The sequence below is a fragment of the Patiria miniata genome, unplaced genomic scaffold (genome assembly GCF_015706575.1).
Source record: "Patiria miniata isolate m_02_andy unplaced genomic scaffold, ASM1570657v1 HiC_scaffold_16, whole genome shotgun sequence".
Lineage (NCBI taxonomy): Eukaryota > Metazoa > Echinodermata > Asteroidea > Valvatida > Asterinidae > Patiria > Patiria miniata.
In genome coordinates this window covers 1,441,220-1,459,684 of record NW_024037054.1, presented here as the reverse complement: position 1 = coordinate 1,459,684, position 18,465 = coordinate 1,441,220, and the positions used below count along the sequence as shown (strand labels likewise).

The window sequence follows — 18,465 nt, the reverse complement described above, 5'->3', positions numbered from 1 at the left end:
TAAGTACAATACACTTTTAACATGTTATGTTTTTTAAACTCAAATATCAACGTAAAAGTAACTAAAATTGTGTTTTAATTATTATTTAATCCTTTAATTGGTTTAATATTACTTCAGTCACAGTTCATTTTTGGAGTGTAGTGGGGGGGGGCAATGTACTTCCGTTGGCTTGAATTGTTAATTTTTGCCAATTGGTTGGACCATCTTCTGAGATGTTTTAACGTACCAAAAAATGCTGTTGCCATTTTTCCTGGCCAGTTTCTGACATCTTAATCTTATTTACCATGATATACCCCGAAATGGGTTAAAATCCACACAATATGGTGTTAGAAATAGCAGCTTAAGTATTGATTTAGTATCTACTTACCTCATTGGGATATGTCCCTTGCATCTAAAATACACAATGACTTGATTTCAAACAGGTTTTCATATCTAGCTATAAGTTGTATACATGGGTGTCGATCCTGGGGGGAGCAGGGGGAGGTGTCACCCACCTTTTGAAGGATGGGGAACACAATACCAAATGACACCCCCCCCCCCCCCCCAGATTTTAGAACTCGTGTGTCTCATTTATAGGGCCATGTACTATCGCCACATTATAGTTCTAACTATAAGTATAGTAGGCCTATTATTGATTTGCGCTCGTCAGCTCTATAAAAGTGACTCTCGATTAATACATGTAGCACGTGACAGTCTGCCTAGCATGCATGCAGCGGCAACGGAGTCGCTGGCGCACGCGTAGCACATTATATGCGCGCGTTGCAATCGATCCGGCAAAAGTTGGTCAGGGGTGTCGTCCTATATATTTCCATTATTTTATGTACCTTATTAGCCCCTAAACTTGATCGTTCTGTTCTAATGGTGTTCCGCAACCATGTGCATAGAACGTGTGGGCTATGTGTAGTCTTCGGCTGAGGTTGCAATCTGTGATTTTGGACAAGTTGTTCGTTACATTGTCAAGACAGTTATTTTATCATCTGATGCATTAAACGTACATTTCTCGTGTCGCACTCACCATTAATTTTATTTCTCAAATTTCGAGGGAAAAAATTACAATTTAACAAATACTCCACATTCCTTCTAAAATGAACATTCTCCAGTATATTGATAAGTCCCATTTGTGTAGATTGAATAAAAACATGGGTAAATCTTACTTTCAATTGCACAAAATAGTGCAATGAACGTACGTACGTCGTCCTAGATGTTTCCACCTAAAAAATAGTTGTCACACTATACACTATTGGTCAACAGAGGGCGCTACTCACGAACGGCGAGTGCAACTCCCGAATAGTATACAAATATTGAATGCTTCGAGTGGTGTAGTAAAACTAGCCTCCCGAGGTGATCCATGGACCATTCTATTTTCCCGAGGCGAAGCCGAGGGAAAATAGAATGGTCCATGGATCACCTCGGGAGGCTAGTTTTACTTCACCACGAGATAAAGCATTCAATATTTGTTTTATAACACTTCACCCACAGATTCTGCTTGATTTTAATATTTTACATTATTTAAATCTGAACACAGTTGAAATAAACTTCAATTTCAATACAAAATTGGTGGAAAATGTATTTCTCTCTTAAAAACTAACCCTTCACGAAATGTTTGAACCCAAGTCTGCGGCGCGCTCTCTTTGGAATAATACGCGCTACGCACAACGCGCAACGCGCACACCAGCGCAGCATGCATTTGCACACAAGATAATAGACCGCTTGCAGACGCGTTCGATAATCGACGCGCGAAGGCGCGCGACGCCATGTTGTGGGACAGGCGTATATCAATTCACGCACATTTTGTCCCACAACATGGCGTCGCTCTCCTTAGCGCGTCAATTATCGAACGCGTCTGCAAGCGGTCTTATAAGAAAATCGATGATGTCTGGGTCATGTATGGTTGCTGATGCATATGCATCACCCTGTGTTTGTTACAAAGATAAACGCAAACCTCCAGTTTAGAATTATGTCATGTATAAATCTGTGCAGAAAACCAATTAAGCATACTCCACATTTATTTATTTTCTATTGCACCGTTCTGTCAGTTTATAACAAAAGTGGAGATGCTGCGTAGCACTGAGTGGAGCAAATAGAAAGCGTGAATATTAAAAGTATATCAGTGCTCACCGGAAAATAACTCCCGAGATTTCCGTGCGTTGCACCTTCTTCAGGGGACTATGGCTTGTTGTCTGGTAGAACAAACGCGGTGAAGTCCACGTTCATCCCATCAGGTTGGAGCGTACCACGTTGGAACATCACACGCTGTTCTGGATAACAGAACTTAAAAGGAGAGGGGAAAAATACGAAATTTCGTATGTAAAAAAATAAATCAAAAAGCAGCAAAATACATGTTTAAAAAAATAGAAAAGATAGTCAAAACGACCTAAGCAGTCGACCAAGAGTGTCAAGATCATGTCATAACAATCGAAAAATTAGTTACCGGTACGATATAACATTGTTTTCACACTATCACAAATGCCATGGTTGACACAGTCGACATTTTTAATGGTATAGATGAATCTTCGTCTAAATGATGAACTGACAATGCATGTTAGCAACGCAAAAATATTCATGCATGCTAAAACTGTTTTTAATTCTTGTATTCTTGTATATGCAAAATCATCATTAGCCTCGCAATGCAAGAGGTGAGCATAGAATTATCTTTCTTTTGAACCGTTAATAACAATCTGACAAACTAAATTAAGTTGAAATGTGAAAGTAACATCATTGATCTTACATAAGTTCAAGCCATGTAAAAGAGGCGTTGTTTTACAGTACTTATGAATACCAGTGGCAGCTTTTATAAGCTTTCCTTTTTTTGGCAAGATTTTCGAAATGATCTGGCATTGAAATCGACAAAGTGGCACGCATAAGAACAGGAGCCAGAGCTGTGCTCAAAACATGGGTTTTAACACAGGTTGAGCTGCCGCTTTAACACTTGCCAATACATTGCAGAGTATAAAACACCTTTTGACATTTACGAATTCTTTCCTCAATATGCAAATTAGACTGCATATCCTTTGACTGTACAACACCTAATGATGGAGCCAATGATGTTAAGTTTACTTCCAATCAGAACCCAGCCTTTCTGGGTCCGATGATAATGTGTTCTTACCAAAAATAGTACAAGTTGTTTTGGGTTGAAACGCAGACCATGTGATGTGATATAATCATTATTATACAACACCTGAATAAATCCCCGTCATTGGATTGGTGGATCGTTGATCACATGTCATTGAATTATTCGTACCAATGCACGTACTGAAGTACTATTGCACAGTGATTAGAAGTACCATTGCACTGTCACTGCACATGTTGCCGATGGTGGCGCTGTGGTGTTTAAATTGGCAATAAAAGTTCTGAACTTATTGAACTGTTTGAGTTCTTAACTTATGGAAAAGTTTTAAATTGAGAAAAATTGAATATGATAACTCTGAACTCGTCAAACTTGTAAACAATTTTTAACTTGAATAAATTGGCTATTAAAAGTCAACCAATCAGACGACGAGGATTTATTCAGGTGTTATATAAAACAAATAATGAATGTTTCACGTTCGTGCAATAGAAAGAATAATTTCATTCATCTGTCACCTCATGAAATTAGTATAACATAATCAATAAGCTTTTGGAGACAAGTGACGGCCAAAGTAAGGGCCCTGTCACACTTCTGCGTATCCTAATTCCTTATGAGTTGCGCATTGACATTTTTTTTATACGCAGTCGTACGCACAATACGCACCTCATATGTATCTCTATCGTTTTGTGTAAGTTTTATGTACGCAGGCATACGCATGGTACGGCCCAGTACGCTGGATAGTTTTGGGCATGCACAAAACTACGCTGCGTACGCTGTTACGCAGGTCATAAGTTATAAATACGCAGCGCATCGGTCCCGCATCAGTCGAGCACGGTACGAGTTAGACTTGACTGAAGTCGGAATTGCCCAACAAGGTACACTTCAGCGCGTGTTCCACTTCAATGCCGTATAACAATGCGCACACACTGCATGTACATTGTACAGCACGCGTATTACCTTACATGTGTGTGCATGTTTTGCAGAACATCACTTGAAAATAACATGTACATGTACGTTTTTAACATGATGGTCCAGATTCGACGCATGAGGGCGCGCGTTATGTACATGCGATATGCGCTTGTGGATTTACTAAAGGCACAGACCGAGCGCAACCCAGACTTGGCCAAGTCTAGGTACGAGTACGCTATGTGTTCGTGGGGGATAAGCGGTTCATACGCAGTAATACGCTGACCTCCCGGCATGCAGCCCGTCAGCACATGAGCCGCCTATATTGGACGTATACATAGCGTACTTGCTGAACGAACTCATAGCGAATGCCGACGTATTGCGTCAGGCATGCGGTCGGCATAAGTCGGGTGCGTCCGGAATACGCTCAGCATGCGCACTGCATACTGGCCTATTCGCCGCCCGAAAAATAATGTTGTGCACTGCATACGCAACTCATACGAATCTCATACGCAATGGATGCGCTGAATTCGTTACTTGTACGCTAGATGTGCGTCGCACATAAGTCAAAGTATTCAAAAAATTTCGAAGTTTTGAGCGTACGGCTGCGTATTGAAAAATTTTGATAAGGAACTCATAAGGAATTACTATACCTCATACATATTCATGATCGAGAGCCGAACGTTCATTGGTCAATTCACCATCACGTGCCAGATGTTATTCTTGCTGTTTACCAAACGCGCGCGCGAGGATTCACGCACATTGTAAATACGCATGCGTAGTAGACTGTCGCATGGGTTACCCGTGCGACAGTCTACTACGCATGCGCTTTACAGAGCAATCGAGGAACTGTCGCACGGGTGCAGTACGCACGCGCGAACATCGCCCAGGAGAGATGCATGGTTGCATGGTTCACGTAAATGTTAATTTCCAGAGCTCAATAATGCCGTACTGGAGAAAATGTATAGACCGTGTAAAGATGTCTCCTGTACAAAAGAAAGTTGTACACATTGCAAACATTTGTATTTACGACTGTAGTAACTGTATTATATTGCAAACGAACCGAACTAGTAATTGAAGTTGAATTTTTTGGTGAGCTGTACAAGTTTCCCCGAATTTTGTTTTAGGTGCATAATAATAAAACAAAATTCGGCAACTGAATATGTATGAGGTATAGTAAAACAAATATAACATGGTTTATTTCGGGTGGACAGTCGATATTAGCTCCCCTTGGTATTGGAAGTTGACAAACTAGTTCCCTCGGCTTCGCCTCGGGAACTAGTTTGTCAACTTCCAATACCTCGGGGAGCGAATATCGACTGTCCACCCTCTAACCATGTTATATTTGTATATTAGGATACGCGAAAGTGTGACAGGGGCTTAACTGGAAAGCAACATAATCAGCATAGCAATAAAACATCGTAGATGAATTGGGCAATAACAATTCCACATTCCAGAGCACTAAGAGCCTCCTTGTCTGGTGCCTTTACAAATCTAAATTTTCCTGCCGATGATGTTGTTCCAATAAATTTTCACTGTCAAGTTAGTATTAGCCTTGGTCAAGGCGCTAGTTGTTATTCATCCGGCCGTAGCGCGGTAAACGGTATCTTCGCTAGCGTTATGCATGCAGTCATTATGTCTATCGCATGCAGTGCATTAAAAATACAGCGCGAACAGCGTCCTCACGCGGCCACTATTTTTATGCAAATCAGTTGGACCCAATCTAGCGCCTTGGTTCAATCGTCCATGTGAGGTTTTGGGGTTGGTGCTCATTATGTTAATAGCCTTAGCTGACCTTAAATGTCGTTTTCTTATTGGTCGATCATTTGCGTGGAAACTTGCATAGTGAAACGTGGCACCGTACATAATCCATACACGTACACGTTGTGTGTCTCTGCACACGGCACCAATGCACAAAAACTGTGGTTCCTGTCACGTCCGCAAAAGACGAATAGTTGCAAATAATTTGATGACGTCCGGATTTACCAAGATGTGATCATGGACACTCCACATATTAGCCCCGCCTACACTTATCTGTATTCGCATACGAGGTCTTGCACTAGAAATCCAGCGCAAAATAAAGAAAAACACAACCTTTTGCCGACGATTGAACCAAGGCGCTAGATTGGGTCCAACTGATTTGCATAGGAATGGTGGCCGCGTGAGGTCGCTGTTCGCACTGTATTTTTAATGCACCGCATGCATAGCGCTAGCGAGGATATCGTTTACCGCGCTACGGCCGGGATGAATAACAACTAGCGCCTTGACCAAGGCTAAGTTAGTATATACCATGATAATAAGCATCTCCACCAGTCGTCACCGATGTTATCACATAACTTATCGAAGATGATGTGACATCGCTCTGCCTTTGTTACATTTTTGGACACATTTTACTCAGTCAGGTTCATCATAGCATTGGTTTCATTTACCAATTGTTCACATGAATATAGGGCACATCCTCGATGAATGTAGAATTTCTATAAAGCATTTAATTGTCTTACAATGATGACTAATTTCCCTAGAGTTGTTTACATATTCTAGCGAAAGTGGTTTTACATAGCGCAACTTGTTAATGGCAGAAGTGTGCTTTTTACAACAAGCATTGTGTATCGTACGCATACTTATGAATAGGATTTGTACTTCAAACAATATCAATCCAGCCTCGTCCATAGTGCTTACTTTATTTCCAACTTCGTATAGGAAACTCTTCCTGTATCCTGATTCCATACCGCAATTTGCTAATAATGGATATATCGTGTAGTTGGTGGTGTTATTTTCAACGTGCATTACGTGTTTTCACGATCATTGTAATAATAACGTCCACGCCTTATCAATAACACTCCTTTTCTTTCCTGTTTGCTCATCATGAAATGTGATATTGCATATTGGCGGGCCAGATTGTTACATTTTAAATTTAAAAAACGTGTTTTCATAACTCACGGCGCGACGAATTGATTCTGTTTTTACCCCAGACACCGCATACAAAACAAACGCTGAGGTAATGCACATGCAGGCACCAGACTATTCCTCATTTGCTTACGTGTTCAAAAATCTTGCACGTGCAAATGGTCCAATACCAGGGTGCAGAGAACAGGTAGTGCTGGGCGCGTACTGCTCGACACCCTGGGGACGAGGTTGACATCAATCCGGTTCGTTAGTGTGACGTCACTCAATTCAAGCACACGGTGTAGCATCCGGTTCGTTAGTAAAAAAAAAACCAATGATATAGAATAAAAAGTCAAGATCGGCAGCGCGTGAATACGCGCCATAGAGTGTACACAAATTTCCCGGTCCGTTGTCATATGAAAATCCGACTCCTATGAAAATCGGACCCTTTTTCCCTTTTATTGGTTAAACCCTCGCGCATGACAGGTCACTCTTACATTATGATCCTAAAAACTGCATATCATCGTACTCTCGCATGCGCTATACCACCAATGAGTCTATATTTCATGGAGTTGGATATATTCACGCTACACCTGTCATAGACGCTCTACGCGCAGAAAGAATTCCCGTAGGTTTGTGCACAAACGTGTATTTTTATGCCCGCAAAAGTAACATTTTTGACCAGTAGTAATTATGTCTCCAACAAAATTCAAAATGCATTATCAAGCTGGTCACCTCGAAGTTTGCTCCATTTTTGCCTAGCATTTATTTTTTGTTTAAAAATGGTGGTGCGCGTTGCTAAAAAATATCCAATTAAAAGTCTTGGTTATTTGATAAAACTGTATATAAAACATTGTTTAAAACAATTGAGAAATGTTTCAATAGAGGATTTTAGAGATTTGCGTTACAATATATCATTATCCTGCTTGGATAAGAACAAAGTACTTGGATTACATTTTATATGTATGACTTTCAATGACAATAATAATATTGCATTGCCCCTGGCCTGAAAAAATTGAAGATGCGTTTTGAGAATAGAATTAAATCACACTCCCATTATGTTTCTGCTGAATGCATTGGCGGATTCGAACCTTTTGGGAGGATGGGTTGAGGGGTACGGAGGATGGAGATCTAAAGAGCGAAATCAAGCTGACAGAAGCGAAATCGGGAAGGTGAACGTTGCAACGGGCAAATGAAACTACGGCTACTCATAGGCAAACGAGATGGGTAAACCGTACGACTTTTATTTTGTAAAATCTAATCAACTCCTCAATTTTATTATTATATTGTGCTCTCAGTCCCATGTTGTTTAACAATGTGAGATTCTTGCGCCTTCTTGAAGATTTTGAGATTCTGGATACGCATAAGGGAGAGCAAAATAATACACATTTATTTTTTCTATTTGTTTTTGGTGAAGAGCTGGGGGAGGGATGTGCATTCCCCCCCCCCCCCCCTATCCAACAGTACAAATAACGGCGTGTGTCATGTCCCTAGGAGGGAAAATGGAGAAAACATGTTCTGAGTGTTGTCCCTAAAAAACTGCCGCGACTAAGCAACAACTTCGAAAAAAGACGTTCAAAATGATCATCATTCTGTAAGCTGAAGGAGGTTAGGGGGTTATACATGTACTCTGTTTTAATTCTCAAGCAAATAGCACTTAAACAACTTTTTTAGCAACGCGCACCAGCATTTTAAATCGGAAATTAAATACGAGGAATACAATGGACCAAACTTTGTAGGGGAAATAACTACTACAGGTAAAAAATATTGCTTTTACGGACATTAAATATACCTTTCCATACAAACCTGCAGAAATAAAGTTGCGTGTAAGGCAACTCTTGCCCAACGCACTGAAAAATGGCGCCGCCCATGGCAGAACGCGCGTCTGTACGCACTGCCGATCTAGTCTTTTTATTATATATCTATGGTAAAAAGTCATATATGCGCGCGCCACTGATAATTAACCCAGGTAAATCCTTGTCATTTGATTGGAGGATTGTAAGCATTTATTAATCGAACCATTGCACGGCCTGCGTCATAACCGTGCATTTTTGGTTCCATTAGTGCATTTTCGTCCCATCCCTTTTGATCTATTGCACGCCGCGCGCACGCTATAATTAAGACGCGCAGTGGCCCCGCGCTATACGATCTATACGCTATTTAGACCATTATGCGTTATAGCAGTGGAAAACGTGCCTTTGAAGTTGAAGCAGTTAAAGCTATAGTCCATCATTTGCAGCCATCCGAAAAGTAACTGGCGTAATTATTGTTGAAAAACATACTTGGTTGAAAGATAGTAAGGCGACTAAACTCCCTGTGAAATTATTCTTTCTGGCAAGCTGTCATTTTGAAGTAATCAACAAAAGAAGGCCTTTCCAACGGTGCGTCTTAAGACGCACCGTAGGAAAATTTAGATTAGAAGTTCGTTTTGTTATTCGGCAAAGCGCGCAAGCATTGGTACGACGCACACGCGCGCGCGGTTGCTATAATTCGTCGGATCAGTGTGCGACATCGCGTATAGCTGCAATCGGCTCAGTGAGAACGCGTCTCGGACGCTGAATTCAGGCCCAATTCAAAACATGATTCAGCAACTTTTGATTTGAAATTGAGATCCTATAATGCTGTTTTTCTCGGAATATATAGCTGAAGCTGAGCTGAAACTTCATCAGGTTAGTTGTTCAGTATCCTTCATTAGATTTTGAACAAGTTGTTGCTTCAACGAACAAAATGCACAAATTACAAATGATGGAATATATCTTTAACTTGATGATTTTTGCATTATTTTAAGAACCTACAATGTTCATAATTTTCATTATTGTCAATGATTTGACTTTTAAACCTTAATTGTTAGCCTTAACAAGCTGAAAAAAGATAGTAGGCATGATACAATTTTGTGAGTTTTGTTTGTTCTTAAAGTTTTATCCTCCAATCCAACAACAAAGATCTACTTGGATGTTATATAAAACAAATGATGAATGTTTTGCATTCGTGCAATGGTGAGAATATTTTCATTCGTTGAAATGGCCTCGTTGAATGGAACATTCAATCTTTCAACTCCTAAAAATTTTCGCATTGCACTCATGAACATTCATTTCTGTATACTAGCGCACATTGGATAAACGCTCGAGGTGCATTAACTTCCGGTTCCATTCGTGCTATGCTCATAGATACAATCATTGATCTCCATACATACAGACGCTGTTCGGACACACTGTCCTATCCAGTCTGTATTGAGATCGATGGATATAATATTAAAAAACTAGATCGGCAGCGCGTCAATATGCGCCCGTTCTCTGTGCGATGAATGTCTGCCCTTTTTGTTATCTCTTGTCGACGCGCAATAAATTAACGTTAATTAATGGAGCTAAACCATAGTAAATAATGAATGTTTGTGAGTGCAATGATAAGAATAATTTCATGAGGTGGCAGATGAAATGTTCCATTCCTCGAGGCGAAAATGATTGTATCTATTTCATCTGTCACCGAAGGAAATTATTCTTTCCATTGCACGAACGTGAAACGTTATTATTTGTTTTATGTAACGCCTGAACAAAATCTTTGACATCTGATTGGTTGACTTTTAATAAGGGAATAAATGTGTGTGCGGGAGGCAGGCCTATATAACACTCTGTTTAAGACCGGTGGAAGTCTGGATGGGTGATAATTACCCGAGGCGAAGCCGAGGGTAATTATCACCCATCCAGACGCCCACTGGTCTTAAATGGAGTTTTTAATACCGACCGAACACATATTTATTCCCATTCATCAATACCTTTTCGGTCAACAAAACCAAATCCTTTTGGTCCAAAATTCAAAAAGGGCAAAACTAGACGTTGCCAACCATTTTGTTCAACAATTTTACTTCGTGTTATACGAAACAGCACTCTCACTTTCACATGGAATGCCCCTCCACAACTTGTTACCTTATAATTTATTTGGCGTGCGTGTCGCGCGTACTGCGCGATGTCGCGCAAAACGCAGCTGGACTGGTGTAGTGTGAATTTCGGACTACGACGTGAGCGCATGCATGCGTGAGGAATGTGAACGTTCAACCAATGAAACGTTAAAAGGGATCGGATTTCATGGGAGTCCAAATTTTATGTGCCACTGGGAAAGTGTTTAAGACCAGCTAGCCATGTCTTTATCATCCGCTTAAGACCAGCCACGTGACGGGCTCTCGACCAATAGAAATGCGTAAACTGTCTTAGGTATTTATGAATAGCCAATTTATTCGGGTTAAAAACTGTTTAAAAGTTCGACAAGTTCATCATATTAAATCAAACTGTTCAATAGGCTGAGAACAGTCATATTCAATTTATCTCGATTTAAAACAGCGCCACCAGCAGCAGCAGTAGCCTTTCGTCAAGACCATCGTGGCTCAAAGCGGCGAAAACGCGAAGCGACTGGAGCGGGAGACCACACATGCTTGCGCCACTCGTTAATCTTTGCTCCAGTCGCTTCATGTATTTCGCAGCTCCGCCACTCTAAGCCACGATGGCCTTGGCGAAAGGCTACAGCAGTAGTGACACCGTGAAATGGAAGTTCTATTCAGCGCGCAATAGAACTTCCATTGCACTGTGCGCTACGCGCCACGCGCGCACCGTGCGTTGGGACCATAGATATCTATAGGGTGCGTTCGATTAGCTTACACGTGTAAGTTTCCCTTACACGAGAGCGTTCGTTTAGCCATCACGTGATTCTCGTGTCTGCTCCGGTGTCATACACCAGTACCCGAGCTGGCGAGCGGGTCTCTGGTGGAAGTCCCGGTGTAATGACGTAACGGGCTAGCCCGACTTCGCAAAAAGTAAACATGGCCGGCAGAATTTGCCGCGACGTAAGTACAAATGTACAGATTATGACGCAAATGGAAAGAAAAGTTTATTTATCAGACAAAATAAATTGGAAACTTGGATGTGCAAGTTGTATGGTCCGTTTATTTTCAGGGACGGAACCCGACGGTTGGCTGCTATAGCTAGGCCGATGTCGGACCGAAAGCAGTCGAAAATCGCGGTACGGCACTAGCCATGGACCGGTCATGGCCGGATGGCTGCCGTAACAATAGCGATGGTTAAAAAAAGGAGTCTGAAAATGCACTTAACTCTCCATGATATAAATAAGTGGTGTCTGGATAGTATGATACTACGTTCTTTGCGATGGTTCAGTATATAGGCCTTAAGTATTATTTTGTTAATAACAGGGCCGGGCTTTGAAGAAAAAGGAGTTAGCCTAACAATAATTCAAAATTTAGTGACTATTGTTACGGCAGCCGTAATGCAGTTTTCAACTATTGTCGTTCAGCATTGCAGCAGTTTCCTTCTTTGTTTTTTATTTGTTTTTTCCTGTTTAATAATAATGCTGGGTCCTAGCTAGACTAGAGTAGACTCCTGGTTGTTTTTACTTTTACGTTTTTAATCGAATCATTCTTTGTATTTAAAAAGATTTAATTGTCTTCGTTGTAATTGTAATCAGTGGCTTGGGAGGATGTTTTAAGGGAGAGATAGAGCCTGAGAACCATTCGGTTGATATATCATTGTAGTCTATTTCCAACAGTTAAAAATCCTAATGTTATTACTGCCTTGTAATGATAGCAGTTGAAAATTGCATTACGACTGCAGTAATGATAGCCAAAACATATTTTTAAAGGCACGGGGAGGGGGGTATTGCCCTACAAATTATGGTGAAGTTATAGTAGTTTTAAATATTTGACCTTAAACCTGTTCCAGAATTTTTCATTCTTGAAGTTAAAATTTTGAATATTTGTTTTTTTTCATATTTAAATATGATTGTTCACACATACACACTAGTGTTTACAATTAAGGCCATTCATTTTCGAAAAATTTAGTATTTGATTATTTGAAACTGCATTTGACCTATTTGAACATTCAAAACTTGGCTTCAATTTTACACAAGTGGCCATTTGCCTGCAGAAAGCACACTGTACCTGTCCAACATTTGCATGCCACACGAGTGTTTTGCAATAAATAATTTACAATAACTAGTCATTTGCTTTAACCTAGGATGGAAACAATGAAATGATGTCAACAAAAAAGTTACTGTCAACAAAATGTGGCATCTGACAATAGGCCTAAAGTTTTTCTGTTGACAGCCTGGGAAAATACTGAATAGTCAGCTATGCTATTCCAATTACCGTTGAAAAGTAGAGCTCTAAATGTTTCTTGTTTTATTGCTTTGTTTTCTTTCAGATTCAGTGTGCGAAACTTGTTTTATGAAACATCATGAAGAGCTGCTTCAGGTAAACACTTATTAATCTCCATTTTTTTGAAAAAAGGTACATCTTTGTATTTTGGGTTATTTTTGCCCCCAAAAAAGCAAACATTTTACCACATGACATGAAATACATTTTTACCAGTGTTGTAGACGAGTACTTTTTTCCGAGTACCGAGTACTGCCGAGTACTTACGTTGCCGAGTATGAGTACTTGAACTTCCGAGTACAGGTCTCCGAGCACTTGTACTTGTACTTCCCAGTACGAGTACGAGTATGAGTACTTCCGAGTACGAGTACTTCTATTTCCAAATACGGCCATAGGGCAATACAAACCTACTCCCGGGTTGCTGTTAAATGTGTTTGTCCGGACGTTCACAGAGGAAAATCAGGAAACTTCGATTACTCCACAAACGCAGCCAATCCACCATTTCAAACTGTAAGTATCGATAAGATAAGGCCGCTATTCGAGTACGAATACTTTGATGATCGAGTACAATTTCGACATGTCGAGTATGAGCACTTTGCTGCCTGAGTACGAGTACCGTCATTTCGAGTACGAGTACTTTGACATGCGAGTACCGGTTCAAGTACAAGTACACTTAAAAAAGTACTCGAGAAGTACTCGAGTACCGAGTAGGAGTACTACAACACTGGTTTTTACCAAAAATCCAAAGAATCCAAATATATGTCACATTAGAACATCAATCACGTTGGACCTTTTCAAGTTTCCCTAATCAACAGTAGTTTTTTTTTCCACAGGAAATCTAAGTAGACTCTCTCTTAATCAGAAGGTGCTCTGTCACCCGCAATAGTACGTTGTGCTACAGATACTTGCATTTTAAATTTGGAGCGATTTTGACTCTTTATGAATTGATTTTCTTGTCAATATCTCTAAATAGGATAAATGGTTGGAAAATAACTGATAGTCAACTGACATTTAATATTCTCCTTAGAATTTGCATAATGTAGAATTTTGTGGTCCGTAATTATCTATATACATTCAGTTTTAAAAAATGTGTCCAGTTGGTTGTTTTAGTGCATGAAAGTGAATTTTAGTCAATGTGATTTTATGACTCTTGCATGTCTTGTAATTTCCTCGATTTCAGGATAACAAACCACGTCATCTGCTACCACACATGAATGATGGGATGGTGAACCATGACAACTGATCAAAATAATGGCAAGGTATGAAGGCAGACTGAAAGAGTCAAAGTAAAGAAGCCGGTGTGAAAACTAAAATTGAAAAAGAAATTGGCATTCCAGCAGAAAACTTTGAGGATAAACTGAAAAGCTTAAAGAGATCTGTAGTAATCATAGTTTTTCTCTTTGTGTGAAAGGCATTCCATTTGTAGCAGGATCAATTGTGATATTTTGTAGTACAAGGCGCTCCATGAACAAAGTCACTTGAAAGGTCAAATAGAGCATGTTTGCATTGCACCCCAAGTGTGTGCAGTTGTGTAGCTTAAATGGTCTGACAAAATGTTAAAGTTATTACACTTCAAATATCAGATGATCCAAGTGGAGGTTCTAATAGAAGCCATCCAGAAAACAGTCTTTGAACCGAGGTGAATGTTCACAACAAACTGTCAGTAAATTATTCTTTTCCCACAATTGCATTGTAAAACATAGTCATATTCCTTTAATCCCTGAGAAATATCACCCATTTCCTCTTTTTTATTTTTGCAGATTTCAAGAGACATCTCATCTATTGGAGGTGTTCAAGGAAACGAAGCCCTCACCGGTGAAAAAGAAAGCGGTCAAGAGTCAAAAGAGGTCCAGCCCGCCCCCCCCCTCCCCGCCCTGCTTTTCGAATTTGCAGCACTTGCAGTGGCCTGAAATTTAGGGGAAAATGTTCTTGGGTCCACCCTTGGTGTCCCCTAAAAACAAGATGGTGCCTTCCCCTGCCCTCCAACCCCAACACTGAACAAATCCTGGCTCAGGCTAGCCGCGGCATTTGAAGTGGCTGTGTGAGTTGCCTTTTCTTGTGCAAGCCTGGATGAAATTCCTATATGATCTTTTCAAGCTTTTGGGTTTATCCTCACACGTACTTTGCTGCTGGAATGCCTATTTCTTTAAAAAAAAAATTACTCACAGGCTTCTTGAACTTTGACTCTTTCAGTTTACAATTAAGAGATTGCATCGACTAAAATTCATTTTCATGCACTAAAAACAACTAACTGGACACATTTCATTAGACTGAGTTTTGTGACTTGAGTCCAGTTGAGTCCTTATCAGAAAGTTACTCCTGTTGAGTTGAGTCATTAATTAGTCAAGAAGGCCGAGTTGAGTCACAGTTTGTGGTCAAGTTGAGTCAAATTTATGTTCGAGTCAATTTGATTTTCTGATATTTCAACACATTATAATAAATTTATAAATAGTTTTTGACTGGAAGAACATACACAAGACACCCATTTATTATGAAGATCCAAAGACGTGAGTCCCATCCATGTCAATACAATGTATGTGCATTTTTTTCTTCTAAGCCCTCGAACACACAATACAATGTTTGTTCAGATATTTTGTAAATAATGTGTTCATATATTAAAGAAGTATTTATTTGTCGGCTATATACACATATCTTTAAACAGTTGCTTTTTTGTTTCCCTGAACAGAAAATTTACTTATTGTTTTTTTTTATGAATAAAGGAGGTATTAATGACTAATAAATGGATCTTTATCATGTACTGACATAATCTTGTAAGCACTAAATAAGTTTAGAGTGTCAAAAACAATGAAAACTGAAATAATAGTTATAATCCATGGATGATGCACAGACAATTTTTTTATTTTCAATTTCGAGAAGCACGATATGCAAGAAAAAACGTTTTTCAAGTTATGAAATGTCCAATGATTGTAGACTGAAGCAATAAGTTATATACTTTAATAGGCAAATGGGAGGTTTTTTTTCTAAATGTATTTCTTGAAAGTGTGTCAATAAATATAAAAAAAAGACACTGTGGCAATATTTTTGACGGGTTTTGTCTGCAATTTGTTGTCATGGACTCGACTCTCGATATTAAGGCCTAAGTTCAATTTATCAATAACAAGCTTATGAAATGAACTTCTTTCATGCCGAAAATGCCTCAACTTTTGGAACGAATTCCAAACGATTTAGGATGAAATTCACGTTAACATCGGTCTTTATGACATACTTGTCGATAATTTGGAGCAAATCTATTGATTCTCTCATTAATTTATCGTATTGCAGTGATCTAGAGCTAATTAAATTAGCCGGATCGCCGCATCTCTATTTTCCCGGTGAGCAGACGACGCTGTGTGTACATTCACATTTGGCCCCGGCCCCTTAACACCTTTGACCTTCATTTTCCCAGCATGCCAGGCGAATACACCGCAGCGTTTGATTAGCCTCATTGCGTGGCTTTCCCTGAGTGTAACCCCGCGTATACACGTGTAAGCTAATCGAACGCACCCTATGGTCGGGACGAATAATTCAATGACATGTGATCAACGATCCACCAATCAGATGACAGGGATTTATTCAGGTGTTGTATAAAGCTAATTACTAGAGCGCTAACTCCTCGTCCTTGCGCGCGGATACGCTGTGAAGCTCAAACTTTTGTACGGCTTTTGTACGGATATTTGTATATCTGCGTTTGTATTCCATACCGGTGCGTCATCGAAGCCGATACGCCCAAAACCAACCTCGTGCCCCGTGGGTACGATCTTGCAGCGCCATGTTGTTTCCCATCATGCCTTGCGCGCAGCCTCGATTCCAGGGGCAACCTCGTGCCCCGTGGGTACGATCTTGCAGCGCCATCTTGTTTCCCATCATGCCTTGCGCGATCATAACCCCTGGAATTGTGTAATTTAAATATACCGAAATACGGTATATTATAATTAGGGCTGCAGTTTATCCATTTTACGTGCCGACGCCATCTTTAAAATGTTAAAGTTGTGATTTTGAAGAATCAATCCTTTCAAACACAACGTTTGGACGTTGTGTTTGTTAGCAAAGATTTGTATTAAATGTACGTACCCCTTTTGTGCCTTCACAACCACAGATACAAGGGTTTTTTTAGCGGAAAACGCGGCTGACATAATCCATATCGTACAGGCATCGCGACTTTTGAATCATTATTTTTTTTTCGTACGTGACGTTACGTGCAAAGCTAAGCACGCGAGCGCGAGCGCATTATGGGCGCGCCCGGCGTGCAATCTTCGAAATGCCCGCGCAGTACGCTGTGAATAGCCATTCAGCGTCATTTACGTCATCATCACAGCCAGGGGTTAGTGTAAGGAACGATCACGCGCCCCTGGAGTCGAGGCTGCTCCAGGGGCGCGTGCTATTTTCTTCATCAACAAACAGAATGATGATCATTTTGAACGTCTTTTTTCCGTAGTTGTTGCGTTGTCCTTCAATTTAAATTCAGTTTTAAGGGACAACACTCCATTGTTCCTCCTCGGGACATGACATACGCTGTTATCAGATACAGTTTTGTACTGTTGGATGCTGGCCACTGCAGGATGCACGCCCATCCCCGGCCGCGAGTCATTCACCAAAAAATAGGAAAAAAAATACATTTGTGTTATGATGCTCTCCTCTAGTGGCATATCCAGCATCTGGAAATATTCAAGAAGGCGTAAGAATCTCACAATATTGCACAAAATGGGTAGAGCACATGTAAATAAACTTGAGGAGTTAATTATATTTATTTTTAAAAAGTGTTCGTACGGTTTACCCGTCTCGTTTCCTTATGAGTAGCAGTGGTTTTGTGTATTGCCCGTTTCAAGATTATAACTTTCACCGTCCCGATTTCGCTTTATCAGCTTTCCCGATTTCGCTTTTAAGATCTCTATGATCTCTATGTTGCCATCTTCTAATGCCCCCCCCCCCTTCTCCCAGCCACGCCACCACTCTGTCTTAGCGTTGAATAATTGAGGTCAAATATCCCCGACGCTTTTTCGAAATGTGCACAACAAACACATCCATCATCCGTATCCCTCAAACCATCCTCCCAAAAGGTTCGAATCCGCCGAACCATTCAGATGCCAGAACATAATATGGGAGTGTAATTTAATTTGATTCTTGAAACGATTTTCAGGGGCAATTGTTGTCATTTAAAGTCATACATATAAAATGCAATCCAACTACATTTTTTCTCATCTCAAAGGATAATAAGATATTGTAACACAAAGCTCTAAAATCATCCATTGAAACATTTCGCAAGTTTAATTTTAAATAATTCAACGGTAATTAGGCCTAATTTTAATTGGTTTTTACATTCTACGTTTTCCTTTTCATTGTTAAAAAAAAATCAATGTTTTTATACACAATTTCATCAGATAAGCTGACATTTGGAGATTTTTGAGCAACGCGCACCACCATTTTAAAACAAAAAATAAATACGAGGAGAAAA

General features: G+C 40.1%; 1 long non-coding RNA gene across 1 annotated transcript; it reads left to right on the top strand.

The window, feature by feature from the left end:
- Positions 1–11,489: 11,489 nt before the first annotated feature.
- LOC119722627 lies at positions 11,490–16,054 on the top strand. The gene is made up of 4 exons (XR_005270464.1): positions 11,490–11,693; positions 13,063–13,112; positions 14,194–14,272; positions 14,774–16,054. It is a non-coding gene; the product is annotated as an uncharacterized LOC119722627 (long non-coding RNA).
- Positions 16,055–18,465: the final 2,411 nt, after the last annotated feature.